Source organism: Biomphalaria glabrata, chromosome 4 (assembly GCF_947242115.1).
Source record: "Biomphalaria glabrata chromosome 4, xgBioGlab47.1, whole genome shotgun sequence".
In the NCBI taxonomy this organism is placed as follows: domain Eukaryota; kingdom Metazoa; phylum Mollusca; class Gastropoda; family Planorbidae; genus Biomphalaria; species Biomphalaria glabrata.
The window spans coordinates 56,027,216-56,054,394 of NC_074714.1; the positions used below are offsets into that span (position 1 = coordinate 56,027,216).

Here is a 27,179-nt window from a genome sequence, read left to right on the forward strand (position 1 = left end):
ACCAAATCTTGTCTGTCTGGTAAAAAGTTTGAACACGTCATTTCTCCCATTCCCATTCTTGGATCAAGTTGAAACTTTAGCACAATTATTCTTTGGCGAAGAAAATACATGAATCAATAACAAAAAAAATTAACAAATTTGTACTGGGGAGGGGGGCGCGGTGGCATATTGGTTAAGCGCTCGGCTTTGTGAAGACTGGGATTTTGAATTTCGGTCCACCCAAATCTAATGGTGACCTGACTTAATTTGGGAAAGTAAAGGCGGTTGGTCGTTGTGCTGGCCACATGACACCCTGCTCGTTAAAAGTTGGCCATAGAAACAGATGACCTTAACATCATCTGCCCCATAGATCGCAAGGTCTGAAAGGGAAACTTTCCTTTTACAATATTGAAATTTATAGTTGCGAATGTCCAAAAAGTCCGTCACGCCGTTCCACAAGGGAGCCGTCATCAGTGTCTCGTTAGCTGGAGTGGCGGTCCTTGCACGGAACAGTGGCGGTTACAGTATAGGAATATGAGACAAGCTCCCCAAGTTAGCACTGTTCTCGGCCACTTGTAGCGAGTGGGGCCCAGGAACGGGGACGGTGCGCTGTGTACACGTCTAGGTCCGGTCTGGCCCAGTCAATCGATATGGCCGTCTACCGTTGGGAGCCCTCAGACCAGTGGCGTAGCTAAAGTGGGGGTAGGAGGGGGGAGCATTTCAAAATCCCCCCGGGTCCCCACTTGAGGGGGGCCCCCTAATGAGTGTTTTTTACATTGAAAGTTTAATATTAAGCAACTGCAGGGGCCCCCAAAGAGGCCAAGCCCCCCGGGCCCCCAATCGATGAAAAATTCCTAGCTACGCCCCTGCCTCAGACAGGACAGAGGTGAAGAGCCCTACGTCCAGTACTGGTAGTTAGATAAAAGCCTTTCTAACCACCAATGGGATAATGGCGCCTACGCCCTTCTGGACTTCACTGTAGGTAGACAACTAGAGCGTGACCGCTATGTCGAAGGCGCCGATTAGTCGCCGATTTTGGGTTGTTTCGTTTACGCACGCACTGCTAGTTTTTAAATAACGATTTATACCTTTACTAACTCTGACCTAGAAGAGCGATAGTGAAGCTATTTTTAGGTGCTTATCATCATCATGGCTTATGATTATCTCATCTCTATATCTTATCTTATCTTATCTTATATAATACAGCATGTTGGAATGGATTTTTTGAAAGCCTTCAAAATGAAACATATTTAGACTTATGAATAAGATTCTAATGGGAATATTAATGTTTCAGCTGTAGAATATGGATATAAATAATGATTGGGTAAGTAATTCTAGTAGTAAGTAGTGAAGTAGTAGACTAGTCACTAGACGTCTAGACGTGACTAGACTAGTGACTAGTTCTACTACTACTACTCTAGTAGACTCTACTACTAGTTACTAGTAATAAGTAGTACTACTAGTAACTAGATCTAGTTAGTAGTAGAGTTATAGAGTAGATCTAGATCTATATAATAAGTATATTACTATATAATAAATAACTCTACGAAATAAATTATAGACTATGTCATCGGCATAAGCAAGGTATTGTAGAGGTTAGCTGTATATCGTCCCTGTTGGTTGTGGACCCACAGTTGTAGATCTATTTGATCTGAAATCAGATTACTTGTCACCTAAGATTTCTTCTGAGTATTTTCCTAGCCTCTTAGTTATAAGCCTAGACAGGATCTTATAAGTCACATTTAGTAGAGAGATTCCTCTGTAATTGCAGCACTTTAGCTTGGATCCTTTTTTTGTGTATTGGGATTATAAGAGCTGTTTCCCATTCTGTTGGTATTACTTCTTCTTCCCAAATTCTTGATATTAGTCTGTGTATTTGGGAATCTAAGTGTTCTCCTCCATATTTAATTAGTTGTGCTGTAATTTGGTCAAAGTATTCAGCCCATTCCACAATCAAAGAATTCAAATAATTCAACCGTTTTACTAGAAATAGTTTTACCTTTCAGCAAAGGAAAATGTGAAAATCTGTTTTCACTTGCTTGCCTGGAAAAATGGGAAAGTTTTGTTTGAAAAGATTTAGCATGCACATACATTTCATGTGCAATACCTCCGCAGAAAAAAAAAGTTTGAGTCTTCCACTCTTCATTAGAAATATTAGTAGCAAAGTCATAGTCAATGTCCTTCAAGGAACGTAACAATTTCTTCCTTGAGATCCAATATTCTACTCAATATCTTGTCCATGTTAAGCCAGCAGACACTACTGTGGTACCGATCATTGGAATGTTTTATTTCCAAATCTTCAAGTACTTCTCCCGAGTTTCAATCTTTGACTGGATCTTTAAAATATTGCAAATAAGAATTTACGCTAGGTTTAGTTTAGGCTTTTTAGAATGATGTGTAGAGACTATTTCTTTCACCTCTTCATCATAACTGATAAGAATCAGAAATTTCAATAATTTATATAGATATTTAAAATTAGTTATTTTTTATATATTTGCATTCTTTATATGTATAATCTATGAGCTCACCTAATTTCTGTAGGTATGCGCAGGTCGCATAAAACAGTTAGGCGGGTCTCATGTGGCCTGTGGGCCGTAATTTGCACACTTCTGATCTAGCATATCCGATCCATGTCTCTTATCTATGAGTATATGATCTATTTGATTCTGGGTGTTAAATCGAGTGAGATCCAGGTTACCTTGTGAATACTCTCATGTTAAAATTTAGTGTTGCAGATAGACATTCCTTTTCCTGATGCAAAATTCACTAATCTTATGCCATTATTGTTGGACTATTCATGTAAGCTTTCTTTGCCAATTGTTGGCCTGTATGCTGGTTCTTTTCCAATTTTTGCATTAAAATCTCCTAGGATTTATTTTGATGTTATGCTTTGGTGCTTCATCATAAATTCTTTCCAGTCCATCATAGAAGGCTTCTTTTGTGTTATCATCTGCATCTTCAGTAGGGGTATGGACATTGATGAATAATATGTTGAAGAATTTTCCTCTCAAACGTAGTGAGCAGAGTCTATCACTTACAGGTTTAAGTCCAATGACATTACCTGCCATTTTCTTTTTACAGCAAAACCTGTACCTAAGTTAATGCTTCCACCACTATAAAATATAGTATACTCCTTAGTTCTGAGAATGTTTTTCCACCTGGTTTCCTGTATGGCTACAAGAGGTATCCTTTATTTCTTTAACACTTCAGTAAGTTGGGCTAGCGCACCTACTCTATAAAGGCTTTGCACGTTCCATGTTGCAAAACAAAAATCATGTCTTTTCCAGGCCAAGGCTGTTTTCCTTTGAGATCTGTCCAGGTTTTCTTGTGAGTAGAAGCTTTTAGGACAGTATTTGTTTTTTATATGACAAAGTAGTTAGCCCTGCGCACAACCTTCTGGGGGACTGCCCCTTTCATCTCTCTGGATAGCTGCCTTTATTTTCGGGTAAGGTGCCATAGCCTTTGTTGATCCCTCCACAAATTTCTCACAATTTATTGAATTAGAATTAGAATTAGAAAAAGCTGAAAAGAAAGAGAGGGATAAACTAGAAACATATATTGGGGAATAAGAGAAAGAGATGAAAGAGCAGCTCAACGAGCTCATCAAAAAGAATTAAAAGACTTAGAACTCAAACAAAAACAATTAGAAACCAAACAAAAAGAAAGTGAGGAATGGATAGAATTAGCAAAAGTAGAAGCAGTCAAAGTAAACCCTAATATATCGACCCAACAAACATCTCCAAATTCCATAACTTTAACATCAAAGAGGAAACTCTTGAAAATTACTTGGATCAATTTGAACACATAGCATCAACCTACACAATGTTTAGTGAAGAAATGGCAAAACAATTATTATTCTGTCGGGAGAATCTTCTCTCGATATTAATTGGAAAAAGGCTTAGAGTCCACTAAACTCTAATGCCTACCTTATATGGGTTGCCTAAATCAGCAAGGGAAACCAATGACTTAGCAGAGTAATCTGAGTTTAAGGCAATAAGAAACAGTCGTAATAAATATAGTTTGTTAAGATGTTGACCATTTGTCTATATTTCAAAAGAAATTGGACTGAAAACTTGATTAGTTGTAAAGAAAAAATTTAACCCAAGAAACTTAAAAATGTTTAATTCAGCTATCAGAATGCTTAACCTTATATATCTTTCTTTTTTTCAAGAATAGAGATGTAATTCTGCTGTGTCCCCGTGAGTTGGAAACCAGTAAGCAAGTCTTCTAATAGAGGTCTGATAGAGTCATGTACATCAAGCGATCAGCACTAAAAGATGTGGACCTGATGTGGTGTCAAGATGATGAAGCTTTTGCTTTCTTCTTTTGGCTGTTCGTTTAACACAAGACAAAGCACAGACTGTAAGATTTTTTTCCATTTTATGTTAGATTTTTGTTTTAAATTTCTTTTTAAGATTAACTTCATGTTTCTTCACTTAACCTCATGTAAGTAAGACTGTCTAAAACTTTGATTCCATGAGTGGTACTCAGACATTGGTCTTTGAATGAAGCTTGCAATCTCCTGGTTAACTGAAAACACAAATTGCAGTCTCACTTCGAAACTGAATGATGCATACATATTACATATATAAAGACTGTTTCTGGGGTTACTGGTTATTGCCCTGCTTGTTACAGTCCCTTATTGTGTTTATATAATTCACTAATTTCTCTTATAAAAATGTGGACCCTAGTGCTTCACATTTGCTATATGTATGTATTGTTCATTGTTTCAGCATTTAGCGTCATGTTGAAACTGGCAACAAAAAAATAAAAAATTAAAGAAGCAAATTTGTTCAAGCTATTAGCCCATAATATTTTTCTTTCTCTCTTTCTTCCACTTCTATTGAACATGCCAAATATTAAAAAAACAACTCTTTGGTTGCTGAACTCCAACATAGCAAAAAAACTGTTATTCAATCGATACCAGCTCACATACAACTAGCAGGAAATGAGAAGGCTGACACACTCGTCAAGAGTGGGAGAACAAACTCACAAGTAAACTCTGCACTCTATCCAGAAGAAATGAAGAAATTAATTGTAGACAAAATAAATGAGAAATGGACGAGCTCTCATCCAAATCACAAGAAAGATGACGATTACTATAAGCTATCCCGACAAGACCAACATATAATTTTTCAACTCAGGACCGGACACAACAGAATGCGACAACACATGTTCCGGAAGCTCAAAATTGGAACCAGTGAAATCTGCCCATGTGGAGTATCACCAGAAAATGCCGACCACGTCCTCCAAAACTGCTCTCTCTACCAAGAGGCCCGTATAAGACATTGGCCCCAAATCGCCCCAATAGAAAGAAAACTATATGGAGAGCTCCCTGATTTGGAAACCACTGCACAGTTCATCTCATGTATTGGTCTAGTCATATGAACACTCCAACATAACAATGAGAATGATGAAGAAGAACTCTTTGGTGCTTAAAACAAGAAACACTGTTTTTGTGGCTGTTCTAAAGCCTGAGCTAGATTATGTACATTAAATAAAAATAAAATTCATCAAGATTTTCTAGTTTGTATGAGACTTTATTGAGTTTCTGAAATTTTTTCAATTTTATGCTCCAGACTTGTAGCAAGAACACTAAATTATTTATGTAACTACACTTGAACCACTGAGACATGATCTGACACCATTTTCCCTTTTTACTTAGAAATATAATAAACACAAAAAGTGAATTAATAAAGGAAATTTCACAGAAGTTAATTCATCGCAGACAGAACCAATTACCACAAAATAACCAAGACTGTATGGCAGTGTAGAACAGCTAAAAAGTAAACAGCACATTTTTTTCTATGGGACAGGTAGTGGTGACTAAGTGGTAAAGCACTTGGCTTTCAAACTGAGGGGTCTCGAGTTTGAATCCGAGTGATGACTGGGTTTTTAATTTCAGGATTTTAAGGGCGCTCCTGAGTCCACAAAACTGTAATGGGTACCTGGAAATAGTTGGGGACATGTAAAGGCCATTGGTCATTGTGCTGGCCACATGATACCCTCATTAACTGTGGGCCACAGAAACAGATGACCTATACATCATCTGTCTTATAGATCACAAGGTCTAAATGAGGAAAAGTGGGCAGCTAAAGAGCCTAAAAGTCAGCAACATAAATGTGGCTTGAAGAAGAATGAATTAAAGCTCTCGTTTTATAAGGTTACATCCTGACAAGTTGATTTTATAAAGAAACAATGTTGTAATACAGAAATATAAGATCACAATATAGTTTCTCAATACATTGAGCCTCTAATAAGAAAGAAATGTAACAAGCAAAATAAAAAATAAACAGCTTATAAAATAGCTGCACATTTACAGGCACATATCTCAATACTGTTAGTTCTATTTCACTTTTCACATTCTTCTTCTTCTTCTTCTAGCCAGCTTTATTGCTGTGAGCTCTTTTGTAGACTGTGCCAAGGAAAAAAAGTGTGCCGTTTTCTTCAGTTGTTCAGCACTGCCATACAGGGTGTTGGTTATGTTGGGCTGTAGTGGAAGTAGGGTCTGCCTAAGGTGGATTAGGGAGGGGCATTCAAAGAGGAAATGGTTTACGGTTTCAAAGGGGTGGGCGCAGTGTCTGCAAAGGGGTAGTTGTATGGAGTTTATTTTGTTCAGGTGGTAATTTAATAGTGGTGTGTGTCCTGTTCTTAGTTGGAAGATTGTAGATTGTTCTTTGCGGGGGAGGAAGTTAATACTGTCCAGTTTGTTAGGCGTAGTCATTTCTCTGTACATGGCTCTCCCTGTGTTTCCTGATGCCCATTGGTTGAGCCACTCCTCTTTGTGATTGTTGACTAACATTGACCTTAGGGTGAGGTAACAGGTCTATCTGGTTGTTCTATAGATGAACCTGCCTTTGATAGCTTATCTGCCTTTTCATTTCCCATGATGTCAATGTGTCCAGGGATCCACTGTAGTGTGATATTGATATTTAATTTTGATATCATCTGGTGGATTATCACAATGAGTGTTGTCAACTCTCTTGGGATGTTTGAGGTGCTGCTGTTAAGTGCTTGCAGAGTAGATTGGGAGTCTGTAAAGACAACAATATCTGATGGTGGTTGCACTCCTTCATATAATTTGTTTTCCACTGTCTGAAGTGCTATGGTAATTGCCTCAATTTCGGCTTGGAAGTTTGAGCAGTAATCGCCACAGGGTGCGCTTATCTCAAAGTGTTTATTTTTAGGGAAGACCAGGAAGGCACCAAGACCAGCACTGATGGTAGCTTTGAAAGCCGATCCGTCTGTATAAATATGGATAGCTGTTTTTTGATAGCTTTCGATTGTTTCAAGCGTGCCTACTTTGAGCTTCAGTGGATTTAATTTTTTGTTAAGGTGTTATTTAGTAAATGTATTTTGATGGTTGGTTGTTTGTAGTTTAGTCCGGGCGTAATGTTTGAAAACCTGGTAATTTTTTCTCTGTTATTGGGTAGGTGGTGTTTTAGGGCTAGTTCATCAGTAAGTTAATTCAGAGTCTTTTGCTTTTTTGGTTGTTTTTCCTATATTTCCTCCAACCTTCTGTATCTCTCAATAGCTTCTAATGCTGCTCTGTTGCGCCTTAACTTAAGAGGTTCAATATTGGAGTCTATTTCTCAGGCTGCTGTGGGAGTAGTTCTCATACCTCCACTAATTAGCCGCAAGGCTTGGTTTTGGATTGTATCTAATGATGATTGATAGGTTTTGTTGGCAGCTACTTGAATGGAGAGACAGTTATCCATTACAGATCTGACATATCCAGTGTATAACTGTCTTAAGGTTTTCTTTTCAGCTCCCCAGGATGTTCCTTCTAGGTGTTTTATTATGTTTAATCTTAGTGATACCTTTTCTTTTAAATCTGCCATAAAGTGTTTTAGAGACAGTCTTTGGTCTAGTTTTACACCAAGATATGTTGGATTTTCTTCTTTATTTATTGGCTGAGAGTCTATTTTTAGGATGTAGTTTCTTTTTGCTGTTTTGTTGCTGTGGCTAAAGATTGAATAAACTGACTTTTCTTTGTTGATTTCCATTTTCCATAATTTTGAATATGTGGAGATAGTTGTGAGGGCTCTATTTAGTTTGGATCTAGTCAGCACTGGATATTTCTCTGTAGTCCAAATTAAAAGATCGTCTGCATAAAGTGCCTTATTGACCGAAATGAGGTCCGAAAGGTCATTCATGAAGATTAGAAAGAGAGTGCAGCTAAGGGCTGAACCTTGTGTAGTCCTTCTTCCAAACTTTTTTTACTAGAGATGGCACCTTCGAATTGGGTTTGGATGGTTCTGTTTTTTAAGAATGCCCTGATCCAGCTGTACATTTTTCCATGGATGCCCATTTTTTTCATCTTCAAAAATAGACCTTTTCTCCACGCTCTATCATAGGCTTGCTGCAAATCTATAAATACTGCTGTAGTGTGCTTGTTTTCATGAAACCCTTCTTCTGCGTCCTGGATAAAACGAAAGAGGTGATCTTCTGTTCTACTTGCTTTCCTAAAGCCAGCTTGTGCATTGTGGAGTGAGCAAGTACTTTCTAGCCACCAATAAAGTCGGTTATTGATCATTTTTTCTGCCATTTTACCAATGTTGGATGTTAGAGAAATTGGTCTATAACTTTTTGAGTCTCCAGGTGGTTTATTTTTCTTTAAAATGGGTATTATGTTTGCGGTTCTCCATTCCTGTGGTATGTCTCCAGTTTTCCATGTTTGGTTGATAAAGTTAAGTATACAGTTTTGGGCCTGTGGTCCTAGTCCCTGAATCATTTCATTTGTTATTTTATCGTTTCCAGGGGATTTTCTTGACTTGAGGCTTGAGGGCAGTATTGAGCTCATGTAGAGTGAAGGGAGTGTCAAAGATCTGACAGTTGACTGTTGGAGCTTTTTCTTCTTTCTTTAAGATATTACTGAAGGCCTGGTCCAGTTGTTTTCTTGGCTTTGACTTGTTAATGCTGGCAAAATATTTATTGAAGGTTTCAGCCTTTTTAAGGTTTTCTGTTATTATGTCGTCAGTGCCTTTTATAGGTTGGAAGTTTGTTATTTGTTTCTTTCCTGTTAACCGGTGCAGAAGGGTCCAGGCCTTTCGACCATCCTTGTTTAGATGTAGTTGTTCGCATGTTGTGGTCCACTTTTTCTTTTTTTCTGTTTTAATTTTGTATCTTATAAGCCCTGTCAATTTGTTGTATGTTGTCTTGTTCTCTCTAGTAGGTTTTTTTTCTATAGTCTTCCTGGCCATGTTTCTTTCTTTTACTAATTTATCTAATTCAGGTGTCCAAAAAGGTTTGTATTTCTTAACTTGGCCTCGAGGGATGTGTTTTTTTGCTGCTTGTAAGATGTTGGAGACTATAGTTGTGTAGATTGAATTGACGTCTGTCTCAATTATGCTTGATAGTCTTGTGTCTGTTTCTTGTGAAAAAGCTGCCCAGTTAGCTTTTTTATAGTTCCATCTAGTTGTTTTGTTGGATTGGTATCTACCTGGCATTCCAATATTGAGGAGTATAGGCCTGTGGTCACTACCTATGTCTTCAAGTACTGTTATTTTAGAAGAGTTGGTAATGTCTGTAGAGATAAAAGTTAGGTCAGGTCTGCTAGTTGTGTTGTGTGCTCTGTGGAGGAAAGTTGGAGGTGAAGTTTTGTTTTGCAGAAGTTGTAGGTTAGAGGCATTTGTTACATCCTATATTTCTTTGCCACGCTTGTTGTAGTGTGGGTAGCCTAGGGAAGGTGTGTGTGCATTGATGTTGCCAGCTATTATTGTCCTTGTGTAGTGTGGTAGTTGTATGTCTATTTCTGCTGTTGATGATGGTGGGCAATAGTAGTTTTTGATGTTGTTCCTCCTCTCCAAAGAAGTATTTCCTGCGTGTCGATGTCTGTATTGTTCTGTATTTGTTTTACTGTGGCTTGTGTGTTGTTTCTTATGATGGTCATAATTCCCTGACATTTGGTGCAAAGGAATCTGTACTGTGTGTAGCCTGTGATGTTTATTTTTTTCTTGGGCAGTAGTGTTTCTTGCAATAGCGCTATGTGTATATCATGCTTCTTGAGTATGTGTTGGAGTTCTGTTGTCTTGTTTTGTAGGCCTAAGATGTTGAGTTGCAAAAGGTTTAGGTGTTTGCTGCTAGTCTGTTTTTTATTTCCAGTAGCTGACTTATCACAGGCAGTCCTGGAAGAAACTGCCATGCGCAGACCTTTTACGAGGCGACGTCTGAGCTCTAATGGATTTTTCGTTAAATTCCTTGGCATTTAGTGTAGGCTGGCTGTTTCCTCAGGCTTTTTAAAAATCTATAAATATATATAGTCCCCGCATTTTAAGGGAGTTTTCGGTCTTGGCAATTTTCTCCAATACTGACATAAAAGGAAACATCTAGGTCTGAAGACTGTAACCGGAATATCCATGGGACAAGGTGGGGTTGGCCAATGGTCCATTCTCCGCCATCCATAGAGCTCTCCAAATGGAACTTTTCTGCAGTAGAAAGCTTAAAGTGGACTGTGCCTTGGGTATGCCCTGTGGAATCGTCACATCCTGGATCCAGGCCCCTTCACGATATCACATTCACCAGATCCAGAAAAAAAACACTTCATGATGGATTTATATCTAGTATTAGAATGTAGTGAGACAAGGACCTCTGTCTGGTGTAGTGCAATCCAGACCTCCGTCAAAAAGCACCTAGAGGGGGGGAAGGTCCACTATTATTCACTTAGTGAAATGCAAGTGGAAAGGCAGTGGGGTTATTTATTTCTCTTGGTCATTTCCAAGCCCCGATACCCACACGGGGGAGTATCGCCACAGAGTGGAGGTTTGGAGAGTTTTCCTTCTCCTAGATGGGTTGCGTTATTTAGGCTGACGTGCCCCATCAACACGAAGCTAAACTGGTTTTGAGGCGCCAGTGTTCCGCCTTTCATCCTTTCTCCTGTCAGTTTGTAACAACACATCAAAAAGGAAAGTTCCCCTTTCAGACCTTGTGGTCTATAGGACAGATGATATAAAGGTCATCTGTTTCTGTGGCCTATTGTAAGTGAGGGTGTCATGTGGCCAGCACAATGACCAACCGCCTTTACTTTTCCCCAATTAAAATTACATGTAGCCAATAATCATTTAACTCTTTGGTTAATTATGTTTTGTTAAGGACAATGAATAATAGTGCTCTGTTTCAACTTGATCTGAGTATGGGAAGTGGGAGAATAACATGTACACAATTTTTATCAAAAAGTCAGTCAGACTTGATAAAAGCTTTATAAAAAGTATATTGATATAGACTAGTTTAGGTAACCAAGTGAGCTAAAAGATAAACAAAAATTGTGATGTTTGTGACTCATGGAGTTTTTATTTGTATTTTAAGGATCGTCATACCATTTTAAGATCCTGGGATGTGAAAGACTTTGCACCGGACTGTCGTCAGTATCTTTACCTCTTCCATGCCGGCAATAAAATACATCTGAAACTTGTTGGTAAATATTTATTTTTTATTATATTGCTCTAGATCTAGATCCTAGAGGCTTTTTTTGCAGTCTGTAAATGTTTATTTTTAATTTTCAAACATTAATATAAAAATAATTTTTTGTTTTATTATAATTGCTTTGTGCTATATTATAAACAAAAAATTTATAAAAGTCTAATCAAAGCATTCTTTTCACCCCGAATGGCAAAAAAAAAATTAATTCCATCTAAACGTGGAAAATAATTAAGGATTCAAAGAGTTCTAATGGGTACCTGACTTTAGTTAGGGAATTGTAAAGGTGGTTGATCATTGTGTTGGCCACATGACACCCTCATTAACCATGGGCCACAGAAACAACATCTACCACATAGACCGCAAGGTCTGCAAGGGGAACTTAACATACATTTAATGCTTTACTTTTTGGTATAAACTTAAGTTTGTTAGCTTCAACTAAATAATGACTTAAGGGGAGACTAACGCTCTGAAAACAATAAATTGGGAAAAAAAGATTTGAATGCTGGGACAAGAAGCCCCTGGATGAGGCTGCCAAGTGATTGGTTCAAATTTCACACAGTTCAGGCCAAACTCTTAGGCCCTTACTCAAATAGAGTAATGTTATTAATATATTTACATTTTGACATCAAAGTTTGTACTTCACCGATCATATTGTGCGTAAAGATGGGTTAGGTTAGATGAGTTCAGCTTTGCCTTGTTAGCCAACAACTGTCTGTATCCTGGACTGTCCACACTTGTATTATTGCTGGTACACTTTCAGCAGTAAGTTGACTTTAAAACATTCCTAAGTTATGACTGTTTTAGTTTTCAACTTCCTTTTAAAATAACTCTAGAACAAAATGGTGACAAAATGAGCCTTATAAACTCAAGAACCCTACATATAACAAATAATTTAAAAGTTTTTAAAAACAATTTTTGAAATTGAAAAAAAAAAAAAAAGCTAAACATGTTCTCAGTGTGTTTTACAGCTCATTGCATTGCACTATTAGTTCATTCTAGATTTTTCTTTGTTTCTGGCATTCATCAAAACTGTATCTAGTTAAACTACCAACTATGTCATTTCTTTGGGCAGCTGCTGGAAAGGGTGGGTGCCTAATGTAAAGCTTGGCATTTCTTAAGATCAATAGAGAGGCAATAATGTTTGGGCAGCCCATGTTTTTAAAAAATCTAAAGCTAAGGAACTAAGCAGAAAGATGGTCAACAGATCTTTGTGGTGCCCCAATGGTCTAACATGCTAAAGGATAGGTAAATGTGATGAAGGAATGCAGCTTGGAAAAGAAATATTGTCTCTCTCAGCAGATGAAGATTAAAAAACATTTCATTCTGAAATTGATTTAACATTTGTAATGTGTCTCTCTAACACCAGAATATAAAACTCTATATAAGACTTGGAATAATCTAATTAGTTTCTTACTTCCAATGCCACACCAGGTGAGCCATGGCAGCAGACGTATAGAAGGCATGCTGGGAATGAAATTCATCACATACAGCTGCAAAAAATATTTTCATTGGTAATTATGTGGGCTGCACAAGCCTCAGCTGATGCTCACCAAAGGTCAGTGTATGCAAGTATAGTTTTGTACATTGATACAATAGATAAGCAGTTTTTATGATTGCTTTATTATATTAAGCAGATCCCTTTAAAAAAAAAGTTACTTCAAAATGTATTGGCCCATCAGTCATGTGAATAATAATGTTTTCATAGCCAAATGACATAATTATAAAAAAAAGTTCCCCTTTCAGACCATGGGGCTGATGATGTAAAGTTCATCTGTTTCTCTGGCCCATGGTTAAATAGGGTGTCATGAAGCCAGCACAACAACCAACCACTAAACCCAAAGATCCCAAAATTAGAAATTCGAGTCTTTGACAGGATTTGAACCCGGGACCCCTGGTTCAGATAGCTAAGTGCTTTACCACTCAGCTACTGCGCCTCCAATAAACAAAAGAGCGTAGTAGCAGAATCTTGTCTTGTTTTTCTAAGTACTATTCATGTGGCATTGTTCTGAATACGTTGCATCTTTTGTCATCAAGTATACCTGCTAGCACGGTGTTGCAGTAGTCAAGGCGAGAGAGTATGAATGCCACAGCGGCGTTGTTCTGAATACATTGCATCTTGGCTATTTTGTCATCAGGTATACCTTCTAGCACGGCGTTGCAGTAGTCAAGGCGAGAGAGTATGAATGCCACAGCTAGCATTTTTGTTGACTCAACACATTTGGATCTACTAGTGGACCTCTTTTAATAGTTCATTTCACATAACACTTTTTCATTAATGTGGCTGTAGAGAGATGTTCCTTTCCACATGTGTCCCAGGTTAAGGTGACATTTGGCATGCTTTTTTTTCCAGAACTGAGGCAAATCTTTTTCGCTGTCCATACCTTTCTTGGTTACCATTTCTTTACATAGTGTGTACATCTGGAACCTGTCGTGAATTGTCCATAAAAATAACACTTGGTATATGATTGTCCTGCAGGACCAAGCCAGCTCAGACGTCGTTGTCTGAGGATTGTAAAGATATTTGGAAGACCAATTTTATCAAGTAACTTTATAAATGTTATAATATCATTAGCTCTTGGAAATCCTATGCCGAACTGGGAGTCGAACACTTAGTGAGGTTGTGACTGAACGTCGCATGAGGTTTGCGGGACATGTTCTACGTCAAAATGAATTACGCACACCAAGAGTTGCGATAACATGGAAGCCAAAACAAGGAAAGCGCAAACAGGGACGTCCTCGTATTACCTGGCGACACACCTTCATGGAGGACCTCAGAACAGTGGACACCAGGTGGGAGGAGGCTTCAGACATTACCAGTGACAGATCATTATGGAGACAGCTTGCCGCCCAATGCGCCGAACGGCGCCGGAGGACCTATGTCTAAGTAAGTAAGCTCTTGATACCTCAACATCATCAGCAACTTACATCATTCTATAATTTTAGCTACATTTTGTAACTTTAGCTATTAATGTTACTAAAATATAACATTATCAGCTATTGATGTAATTATATTGAAAGTTACCTACATCATGATATCAACAGTGATGTTATAATAATACAAGATACATCAGTATCTGGTCAGCATGAAAGAGAGATGAGTGCTGATGTTGGAAAGCCCAGCAATCACACATTTTATGCGCAGATTTTTCCCCAGTAATGGAGAGGTTAGTCCATATCAAATAGAGGGCAGTAGAGCTTCTCTATTCCATTTTTAAATGATTCTTGGCCTCCTTCAGTCATAAAGACAAAGGTTCATCTCATAGAACACTTTTTCAACTTAACAGTTTTATTCCATAAATCCATGGTGTTGTTTTTTCTGCTCTATATGAAGCTTTTCAAAATCAACACCAATAGCATGGAGAAAAAAAGCAAAAGCACAGGATAGACCCTCATGGAAAGCAAACATAACAGAAATGACCTGGATCACAGTTGAATATGATGCAATGTTTAGTGATCAAAAATACCAAGCCTGTGACTGCAGATGTGTATCTAGGATTTAGGTCTGGCCTCTTAAGTCATATGAGTAGTTGCAAAGAGAAAAGATCATCTATTGAGATGTTAAAGGATGTAGACAGACAAGCTTCATCCACAACAATATTTCTTGCAACTTATAACATTTTTATCTTGCACATCTTTGTCACACTTATTATAAGATTACTCTCTAAACCACAATAGTACAAGTTGCCTTATTTACAATACTGTTTGCTTACTGTCAAAATACTAAAAATAGCCATCTATGTTGTAAAATCACTAGCTATTGATAACTTATTATCCATGGTTAGATACCAACTTCATTATTTAAATAAGTACCTTCTATTCATTATACTCATTAAAATAGAGAGGCAGGATAATATTTAAAGAGTTAAAACAAATGAACATTTTCTGGGATTTTTGAAAGTTATTAGGAAAAAAAATTACATACTACACATTTTCAGTGTCAGAACACTAAAGTCTGCAGAAACTGAAGTAAATCCTTTTTGTTTCAACTTACCTGTTTTATGCCATAAATCCATTTTTTTTCACTCTGCGCTAGAATGTTGAGTCAGATATTGAAGCCAGAGCTTGTATCTAAGTCAAAGACCACTAGTATTTGACAGTGTTTACAGAGGACAAGATGTCCCAGCTCAGTCCAAAATTCATAAAGTAAGTATAAATATTTATTAAATTATTAAAAAATTTTATGTATAGAATTAAATAAGCAAAGGGTTTACAATAGGTCTAGTGCAAGATACATTCTAGGATAACAAATCTATATACCAGTGATTATAGGCATGAAGAAAGTCAGTATACCATTGTTCTTAGAGGAAAACTTTAAAGACCAGCTCCTACAAATAAATAATATTTGCTACTTTGTCAAAATGTGTTTAAAAAGAAAATTTGTTTACAATTTCTTTCTGTTCTAATTAGGACTGTGTCTCAGCGAAGCATAAGAGTTGGTCTTGGATTCAAACAGTCAATGAATGTTTAGGCATTCATAGTGAAAATACTGCTAACTATCATCAGGTAAATATTATTCCTTTTCCTTTGTGAAAGTTTGTGTATTAGAAATTGCTAGCTAGAATCAAAAGTTATTGATTCTCAGTAAATAATTGTGTAGTAAATTTTCACCCAGCCAACATAGATTAAAAATAAGTATTTCAAGACTTTCATCTTATATAGAACCAGAGAAATAGAAAAAAAATATGGTAAAAGAAACATTTAAAATGCAATATTATGAAATGAGCTGGGCTCAAAACTGGTCATTGGAAAATGCAGAAAACTAAAGTGAAATCTAATTAGAAGCAGTAGACCAAGTGAAACATTATTACAAGAAGTAAATGAAACTGACACTAAAGTTTGAGTAGTTAACCAAAGTGTCAATAGCTGTAGAAGTGGACAACCAGATGACAGTTTAATACAGGCAGAAAACCAAAATTGCATGCCAATTTTAATACTAAATCAAACATCTCAGTACAATCAGTAAGACATGCATGAAACCAGGTCTATGTCTACAATAATTGCATCTTAATTGTACCAAGATGCTCTGATATTTTGACCATGATGTTCTTATAGATGTAGTATAATGATACGACATTTCTATTCTAATGTTCTGTAAGTTCTACCATGATGTTCTGATAGAAGTACCTTAATGATTAGGCATTTCTATTCTAATGTTCTGAATGTTGTACCATGATGTTCTGATAGAAATACCTTAATGATTAGGCATTTCTATTCTAATGCTCTGAATGTTGTACCATGATGTTCTGATAGAAGTACCTTAATGATTAGACATTTCTACTCTAATGTTCTGAATGTTCTACCATGATGTTCTGATAGAAGTACCTTAATGATTAGACATTTCTATTCTAATGTTCTGAAAGTTCTACCATGCTGTTTGCCACCTGGAAGAAGACATGCTTTCATTCTTGCTTTGGATGGACAGTTCAACAGCTAGAGCTCAAGTCAAGACTCAAGATCCTGATGTCATGTTAAAACATTTCAGTGTAAGATTATTTATTATTCAGCTTTGTTTAGATTTAGATTATATATCATAAACAAAACACATATTTTTTTTTTCATATTGTAGTTCAAGATTATGTCCTTTTTTTAATTACTTTTTTTTATATTCAGAGCAACATATTTCATGTTAAGATTACTCTTTAGCAAAATTGTACAGGTTTTTTACAGCACTAGAGAAGGTTTAATAAATATAAAGAAAGAAAGTGTCAGATGCTGATGCACAAATAGGAAAATAATTCTTTTGCTAATAATTTTTATTTCAGTTAATAAACAATTGTTGGACTATCAGGGCTAGTTAGATCTTCTTACAGAGCAAAGTTGAGATATTCACCCAGTTCATCACCGCCAAGAACTGCCAGAATGGCATTTGAAGGCTAGAGCTCTTGTCCAATATCAGCACAAACATGTGAGTTTGCCATGGGACTTTTTCATTCAGTTTCCTTGTATGAATCTTTATTATTCTGTAGGAGAACCAAATTGTTAAAGTTGCATCTATAATTGTTCTGTATAGCTGTGTCTATAAACTAAAGCCAGTTATCATCATTGAATTGTTTAGACGATTTTTTCAATGGTTAACCAGATAGTTGCTAATATCAACCTGATCTTGTACAATGAAAATTCTACAGCTACAAAGGACTTGTTTGAAGTCTTATGACCTTTGATGCACTTAAACTGTTAAATGGCACAAGAGTGATCAAAGCTAGGGCCAATTATGTCTTTGTCATTTATCTTTTGTACATTCTTTGAAGTTCTACAAGAAATTCCTTGTTAGCAGCATTATCAGCCATTCCCTAAAAGACACAATGATTTAGCCACTGTTCAAAGATTTATTTTCATGTCTGTTAAACACATTTTTTTTCTTTGTAGTGACACACTTTTATTATAAGATAAGATAAGATAATTTTATTGATCCAATCAAATGGAAATTCAGTTTGACTACAGTTGACAACATCAGCGTAACTACTGTACAATAAAATTATAGATGAAAAATTCGAACAACATTCACACACGAAACACAGCGCTTTATGAATTTGACTTCTATATACTTCTCGATGACGACAGCTGATCTTGTAACACTCCGACCGAAAGTGGGATAAAGGAATTTTTAAATCTTTCTGTTTTAGTCCTAATGGAAAGGAGATGACCACTTCGTTCAGATCTTATGTAACAGGGGTTTAATGGGTGCAGGTTGTCCTTATTTCTTCATTCCCAATTAAAAGTCAGTCTGTTTTTGAAACAAAAATAAAAATATTATTCTCATTTAAACATACAATTGTTGTTATCAAAGATCTTGTTCTTTTTCATCATTCCAAATTGATTTCCTTGATTTTAAATTATCAGTAAAAGTTAGGTGCAATAATTGTATTGTTCCTGTTTGTTCATGAAATAGTTGGGAGCTTATCCATATATCTTGTGTTAGGACTTGTCCCTGGTCCATGTGTACCAACATCATATCATAGTCACAGTTTTAAAATGCTTGAAATAAAGTTCATCCAAAGACCTAAATAATAAATAACCAGACAATATTTAAATTTGGAAAGCCTCATAAGGAATTGTGTGGAATGAAATATCTTAATTGTAATATAAAAAAAAATGTTCCAAAAAGGTTTGATGTCACTTAGATCCCATGGTACCAGAGCAGGTTTAATTAATGATTAGTGGTAGCTAAGTCTTCTTAATGTGGTTGTATTTGTTGGGATTAATAGTAAAGATTTTTGTTTCTTATACATTCAGGTGTCATTAGCAAAAGGGGACTTTGTCAAGATTTTGGAAAATTCTGATGCTGAAAGATGGAAGGTAATTTTTGTAATTTTTTTCAGTATAAATCTAATTCATTAGCGATTAAGTATCAATATAGTCTTCTTATAAATATAACAGCCTAAGTGAAATCTTGGCCTAAACTGTTAATACTATCTCATCTTCTGTGTGTTTCATATCAAAATTTTAGATGGAATAGAAAGTGAAGTCCCTGCTATTGTGTTGGTCATTCCTTCCTGCTTCCAACAGATTGATAAGTAAGTGGATGAATGTTTACATGTTAGTGAAATTAAAACTAGTTGTAAAGTAGGTCAAGCTTCAAAATGATTTTTATTTTCTATCCACAAACCTAAATCCTTTGTGAAGTAGCTCTAATAATCTCTTATTATTAAAGATTCACACTTTCATTGAAATACTGTCTATTGATTAGTATGCACTTTCAATGAAGTCATTTTCTAATCTTTTGTTTTGTCTTTGTTGATTTTAGATTAGAACAAATCAAGGTCAATAGTTCTATTTCTGCTGATAAATGGTCACATTTAATCCAGTTTTTAAGTGCTGCTATTTCCCAGACACAGTTCAAAGATGTAAGTACACAGTTGGAATAGGGAGTTATTTATCTATTAATCATCTTTTTTTTTATTTCTGTATGTGGTAAAAGCTCATAAAATAATATTTTGTTATTATTCATAGTTATGTTTTTCCTGCAGAAAGAGATTAATTTTTTCCTTCTCATGATTAAACTATTCTTACCATAATAATAATAATGTTTTAATCTGTGAGGAAATGTGTTTTACATATGTTTACTGTATATTGGAGTGGGGGCAGGGCTGGGTGGGGAATGTGGTCATTGACAGAGCATGTCAAACACAGAATATAGAATCTTGAATGAGTTCTTTAATTGTGGTCTTAGTTTTTGAGATCTTAAATAACAGACTGCACAAAACAAATGCCATGGGTGCATGGAACAGCTTGCACTAATTTGAAAATGTGTTATGAATAAAGTTTAAATCACTAATGAACAACTATATTTCCATGTACATATGTTGTTGTTTTTTTAAGAAATATTTGAAAAATGAAAATTAAGTTGTTACTAAGTCCATATATCCAAAATTAATTTGACTTGTTCTTATTTAGGTGATGATGGAGTCATAAACAGTAGGATACAGAGGTGGAACAAAACTGGAGCTTTAGTTTGTTTGTTTGTAGTAAGTCATTTTTCTTTTTTTGAAGTCATTTCGTTGGGACAAATCAACTAATTTGTTTGAATTTTTTTTTTTAAGAAAAAGTTAGTTTTTGAGTTTTGTCAACACAAGTCAGTTACTTTAAAGCTGTAATTCTTTCTACTGTACAACAGTATTTCTGGATTAAGGCATGCAATAAAATTTTGGGTTATTTCTTGTCTAGGAACTTGGCATCTACTCCAGACATTATTTTGAAGAACACTCAAGTAAAAGAAAAGAAGAAATGTTAAAGGTTAAGGACTTGGGCACCAATCATACTTACACTTCAAAAGCTTTAATTTGAAAGGTCAGTACTTAGTGATGGGAACTAAACTAAATTTAAAAAGTTAAACTAAAACTAAGTTTCAACTAACAAAAAGTAGTTAAACTAAAAGTTTATCATGAATTTCAAAATGTAGTTAAACTAAACTAAAGAAGATTAATCATACCATACAAACCTTTTCATAACGGGGGGGGGGGGGGGGGGGATCTAGACCTATCTATAATCATTCGACTCTATGCCTGCAGCTTGAACTAATTCTTTTAACATTGTAGAGCATAATAACATCAGTATTAAGGAAGATGTTTCTTACATAAACGTTAATGCACAATAAAATTTTTAAAAAAAGATGTCTAAATAAATATGTGTGCTTGTATATTTGCCTTGAATTAAAACCTTTACCTGGTACTTTTACAAAAAAATTATATTAACTTATTATTATACCGGTAAAGTTTAAAATCTCATTAAATAACAGATTTAGAATTTCAGATTTAGATCTAGTAACGAAAGATATAGAAACAAAATTTTGAAGTGTTATTTTCTTGTCTGACCACTCACCATACACCACTCACAAACACTATTGCATAACCGTTCAAAGTGTGCATAGAAAAAACCACGGGGTGGTCTTGTCACTATGGGCCGCACACTGCAGTACACTAGGCCTACATGTGTCTATGTCTATCTGATCAGGTTGTCAAAATCACTGTCTGTTTACTTTTTGGGCAGGAAGGGTGTGTACAAATTTCAGTGTAAAGATAGATCTACGAACATGCTTGACTAAACATGGGCCAGTGTGTTATTTTCTTGTTTGACCACTCAACATTAAGCAAACACAATTGTATAACGTGCAATGAAAAAAAAAACGCAGGGTAGTCTTGTAGTATCATTGACTACACATGTACAGTACACTAGGCCTACAGGCTGTTAAAATCAGTCGGACACAGTCTATTTACTTTTTGGTCAGGGGGGGTATGGATAAGGATGTTGTTTTTTTCTAGAGTTCATTATGCTAATGCTTTTAGATCTATAATTTGTCAATTTAGACATAGATCTCAATAATAAGTCTTAAGACTAGAATCTATTATATGTCTCTGCTTCATCAAAGGTTTAAGCTATAAAAAGGTTGTACTTGATGTTCCTGCAGTTAATAAATTATTGTTTGCAGAAAATGAATTGACTAAAACTACTAAATATTGACCTAACTTGCTAATCAGATTCCCACTATAAACAGACATTAAACACCAGAACATGATTTTAGAAAAAACTCGGAACAACTCTATTCATAATATTGCATAAAAGCTTTTGGTAAACAAATGTTTAGCAACATTTAATACTACTGCTAGTTTCAAGTGCAGATATTGACTCACGGGTAACTTCTACTTTACCCTCTTCAAATGCAGACTGACAAAATAGTTGTTAACTGCATCACTCTTTGATAATCAAAGGTTGTTGATATCACAAGACCAGAAAACTGGGATGTGCTTTTCAACCGCTACTACATGTTGAAAAGTTTTACAAATTTTAGTTAAACATTTTAGTTTGTAACTAAAAAAAATAATTAAACTACGATTTTAACTAAACTATTTTTTTCTAGTTAAACTTTGGCCTTAATTAATTTGTTTTAGTTAAACTAAAAGTTTCTAGCTTTTTAATTAACTCTTGCACAGTGATATATAATGTCTGATTAGATTTAAGTAGTTCAAGATATAGATAGATCTAGATCTAATGAGACTAATAAAAGTCCAACTACAAGTCTAGATTTATCTAGAGTTCTAATCTAGATTCTTGATCAAGAAAATGTCATCTAATGAGTGATTTATAGTAGATAAATCTTTACTAGGAATTACTAGTGTCTAGAAAATCTAGGTTTAGTCCTAGATTTTAGTGATAATGAATGATACATTATTTAAAGAATATAATAAATATAATTAATTCTACATTATTTTAAAAAATTCAGCGACATCTTTTTAAAGTCGCTGCAACAGGCCAGTTAAAAAAACGCTGGTGGACAAAATTTCCTAAAATGTTTTCAAAGTCTGTTCCCATCACTGATTGAAGTTAATGTTAAACTATTGGTAGAGTTAGTGAGACAAAAAATTCAAGTTCAAAAATGGAGGCATGTGTTTGTGCGTGCTAAATAAAAACTTGAATGTAATAGCCACTAACTATCAGAAAAAATTTTTTATTCTTCTTCTTGAAACTGTCAGTTAGAGTTGAGCCTTTGGCTATTTGGAACTCTAGGCCAGCAAAAGTGAACAAGAGCTCTCTCTCACTGGCCTGAATGAGAACAGTGTACACTGTTCTGTCTGGCGGGTGGGTCAGACTCACGGCAAGAGGCCGTGTACACTAAGACACCCCATCCCCCCCATTTTCCTTTTCTATACCAGGCTAACCATGCGGGACACACCATTTATGTAACAGCCCCTTGAGGAACAGCGCCTGGATTGTGACAAGGTTGTGGGAGCTTTTTTACAACTCTGCGCAATGCAAGAGGATGCTCTCGCACCCCCTTAGGCACCCCCACGGGAGTCTTGTTTTGCTACCCTTTAACCTCATTTCCTCCTACGATCGTTTCCACCCGGGCACCACTATGAGGCAGGGTATCATGCCCGGGAAAAAAATTTCTATCAAATGATGATTAATTTATATGTCAAGATAAATGTCAAGATTTTGTAACCACTTATTAATCTGCGTGTCATGTGTTTATCACAAATAGCAACTATCTTTATTTTCCAACAAAGGAACCAAGGCCTTCTGAAAATCCTATTTTGAAAATTGTTTTATTTGGATTCATGTCAAAATATTTAAAAGGTCCATTTTGTATAATTGAAATAATAATTGTGAAATTCAACTTGATATAGCCTAGATTTTAGTCCTACTCATAATATTCTGTATGTATAAATGATTATTTTTTCAATGAGGTTTATAGGCATATTAGTCAAATAGTGGATATGTAGCATTAAACAATATAAAATTTGTTTATAGTAGGGGTGCACCGGATAGTACTTTTTTATATCCGGCCGGAGCCGAATACCTAAGTGTCTTGTAAATAGCTTGTATTGCTGAGCATTTTACGAAACTGTTAATAACATACCTATATTTGTGTTTTTTTTTCTCCTTTTATATACCTTATTGTTTTAAACTCTGTTACTGATTGATTTATAAAAGATTAACAGTATAAACAAAAATTAATCTGTGTAGCATGAGCGTTTCTGTATGTATGTACAAGGCCACTAACTATAAAGGCTGTGTGTTGGAGGGTCAATGTAAAATATGTTAGTAAATATTTAACTAGTTACTAATGTAAATCTCTCATCTGGCTTGTATGGTGGTTGGATGTATGTGTTCAAGAATTTCTGACCAACAACTGGTCATCAGACTTGTAATTTTAAGTCCAAAGACTGCTTCTGGATTCAAGGGCTTAATACTGATAGCTGTTAGTTAATAGTTGGAATCTGAAGCGTTGTAGGTCATATATTTATTAATCCATTTGCGGCAAACGATATTTTATTAACAGCAGGAACATCTATTATACCTACTCATAGCCAGAGCCTTAAATGTTGCGAAACATAGATTTAATTGTAGTCTGTAGGCCTTTTATTGATATCTATGTTTAGATCTACTGTTATATAGATCTAAGAGAATTAGGAAAACCAAAAAAACAAAAACATATTTGTTTTATTTTCTTGTGCAACGAACGTGTGTTCAGCGCCCTAAATGACATTTCTCTCCAAGTAAACAAACTTAGTCTCATCATCTAGTCACCTCTAGACAGTGTCAATGTTTCTCAAAAATCTGTGTTAATCCATTCTGGCTTAAGAATGGTCAATGTCTATTAATACATTGTCATGGATTAAACAAATAAGAAGTTGAGCGTGTTGAGTCTCTTGAGCCCTCCCTTTAAAGATACCCCTGGTCAGTGTCTGTTTGGCTTGTAGTCCAGCCTCCTAATTGAGACTTAAAGTAAACAAACTTATTGCCCCGGCCAAAAGTATAAAAGGTGTGGCATGTGGTCCAGACCCTTGATTGACAACCTATCTCATAATAAACAAACTCATACCAGATTAACCTTATAAAGATTTGGCTTGTAGTCCCGCCCCTAATAAAAATTCTTCTCCAAGTAAACAAACTCAGTTCCCTCATAAGATGTGACCTCTGGAAAGTGTCAACACGTTGACATCTGGCTTGATGTGGTAAGCTGCCTATCTGTGAACTCAATGTTATGGACTATACAAACAAAAAGAGGTGGGGGTTGCTCATCTCTACCTCTGGAGATATACCCGCACATCTAGACAGATTATCAGCGTGGCGTAGTTAAGGAATATTACATGTTTACTAGACCACTCAAAAGTCAAGACAAGCTTTTAAAATGTGCATGACATCGTTGCTATGTATGTAATGCGAATTTATAATGTAAAGTCTTATTTCTATTTATATTAACACGCCTTGTCTTTGTACTAAAAAAATATTTGGTGCATATTCATAGTTTTTAGTTTTAAAAACAGATTTTTTTATTTGAAACAAAAAAGTTAATGTATTTCAGAACTGACATTATTGAATCATGTCCACTTTATGAGTATTGGTTTATTTTTATTAACATGGAGATTTAGTTTAAACTTCTTGTTGGACATCGTTTATCAGCATCGACTACCTTTATATTGTTTGCCTTTCGCCTGTGTTGTTTCGATATTTAAGTGTTACCTCCGTTTGGCGTATCTGGAAAACACTTAGCACGGAGGCGCATAACAATATTCATAGAAATACAGGTGTAGCTTTTACTATCCGGTAGTGATATCCAACCGGAGCCGGATAGTGAAAAGTGCAGAATATTCAGCAGAAGCCAGAGCCGGAGCAACTATCCGGTGCACCCCTAGTTTATAGGCATATACATCAAATAATATTCTATCTGCATGATGACTGGGTTAAGTTTAGGGATTTGGTTAGGTGAACCCCATGACAAAAGTCAAGGAACAGATGATATATAATATATACAGTTAAGCATTCTGTATTTAAAAGATCTCTAACATAAAAAGTTACTCACTAAAACAACTTAAATTTCCTTACTAAGTCATTGCAGTGTGTTAAATTAGTCTTTCTGATTTCATGATTAGCCATGTAAGCTGTCCATTTCACACACTAGAAAATGATTTTTTAAATATATTTAGTTACTTAACTTTATTTTTGATATTAATACAATAAACATTCTTTTATTTTACAGGTCTTATATTTTTGTGGAAATAAATTTTACTAGTGGAGTTTTTGTAGCTGCCAGAGTGGATCAAGGTGGATGTGATATCTATTTATAAACATGTATACCAGTATATTGTAATCAGTGATTTTCATTTTTTGGTAACAGTTTGTTTCCATTTAGATTGCAGTCTTTCTTATGTGAAAACAAGATGTCTGCATAATCTTAGAGGACATTTTTAAACTCATTTAAATTTATTAGATGAAATATTTATAAAACATACAATGTAAATTGTTTTGTAAAATGATTATACATTTGAGTTCATAAAAATGTGTAATTTTTTAATGGCATCATGTTTCTGCTTATCTGTATCTGATACTGATGATGTGTTTTCTAAATCTATTACTGCTTCACCATTGAGGAAAAACTGCACATGTTTAAACCCATATCTGAAGTAACTTTCCAGAAAAAAAAAAGATGTATGTTGGACAGTGTCCAAAATTTCAAATCATTTCCTTCAAAATGTTATCAATTTCCTCCATAACTTCATAACATTATTGAATTTTTTCCTTCAGAACACAATTGTAAATTATCTTTTTTTTTTTTTTTTTTTGTTAAACCACAATGAGAGTCTAATAACTAATAGTCTAGCAAACAATTACTTATAATTTGCCTTATTATTATACAATATTAAGATTTACTTCTGCAGGGATGAAAAACTTTTTTTAAAATACAATAGACATGTATAATAATAAAGTACATTCACACCTGACTCACTCATAATTTACATGTGAAAAGTTTATATCAGATTGTTTCTATTTAATGATTTGATTGCCATCAGTGTCTTGTATCTCTTTTGTGATGGTAAAGTCACAAAATGTAGGAAACCCCACTGTGTTTGGTCCAGTATGTGGGTTATTATATGTAAGTCTATTGTATTTTCTATATTATTTTACAAATGTAAAAAAAATAAAAAGAAATTGTTACACTGTTGATGTTTTTAAACTAACATTTTTATTTATTTATGCTTACATATCTGTTGTGTTTTAGTTTGTTCATAAATATAGATTCTTAAATTAAATTGTTTGTTTCCGCACTTATAAACCATGATCATCTGTAAGCCTATCTTGACTCTTTTTTTTTTTTTTAAGTTCCAGAAAACATTTATATTTTTTTTCTTGAAACCACTCTATGGAAGCCTCAATTTTAATTATATTAACTTTCATCATAAACATTGGATAGCTGCCTGGTTGTAATGTAGCGGTTTGCTACCATCTCAAGAAGAGCTTTTCCATGAAACATGCCTTTCCAAAACACTCACTATTCTTAAAGATAACCTTCACCCATTAAACCACTGTTACATAAGATCTGAATGAAGTGGTTGTCTCCTTTCCATTAGAACTAAAACAGAAAGATTTTAAAACTCCTTCATCTCACTGTCGGTCAGAGTGTTACAAGATCATCTATCATCATCGAGAAGTTCATAGAAGTCTAATTCATAAAGCGCTGGTTGTGAGTGTGTCTGTGTTTTGTGTGTGAATGTTGTTCGTATTTGCATCTATAATGTTATTGTTACAGTAGTTGTGCTGAGGTTGTCAATTGTTGTCAAACTGAATATCCATTTTCTGGACTGTCGATCAGAATTCTCAATGGTCCAGAGTTCATACTCTGGCAGTCTGCCCAATGACATCCCCGTCATCTTGCAGGAGGTTTGTACGTGGAATTATGTTATCCTGAAGGTACATCTGAAACATGTAAAGCAAACATTTCTTTAGTCTGGCACACAACTTGCACAAGCTTGGACATATGTCGAATACCAGAATAGTTTACTCTA

General features: G+C 35.2%; 1 long non-coding RNA gene across 5 annotated transcripts; it reads left to right on the forward strand.

Annotated features, from left to right (window-relative positions):
- The first annotated feature begins 1,110 nt into the window (after window positions 1–1,110).
- LOC129925701 (uncharacterized) lies at window positions 1,111–26,338 on the forward strand. Of its 5 annotated transcripts, XR_008777417.1 has the most exons (16): window positions 1,111–1,303; window positions 4,151–4,341; window positions 11,284–11,392; window positions 11,850–12,159; window positions 12,829–12,952; window positions 13,748–14,281; window positions 15,431–15,540; window positions 15,805–15,900; window positions 16,758–16,880; window positions 17,160–17,302; window positions 18,631–18,693; window positions 18,845–18,911; window positions 19,142–19,241; window positions 19,792–19,862; window positions 20,062–20,184; window positions 25,376–26,338. It is a non-coding gene; the product is annotated as an uncharacterized LOC129925701 (long non-coding RNA). The 5 variants fall into 5 exon arrangements; XR_008777418.1 differs by lacking the exon at window positions 11,850–12,159 and having other exon boundaries at window positions 1,112–1,303; window positions 13,970–14,281; XR_008777419.1 differs by lacking the exons at window positions 11,850–12,159; window positions 13,748–14,281 and having other exon boundaries at window positions 1,112–1,303.
- Window positions 26,339–27,179: the final 841 nt, after the last annotated feature.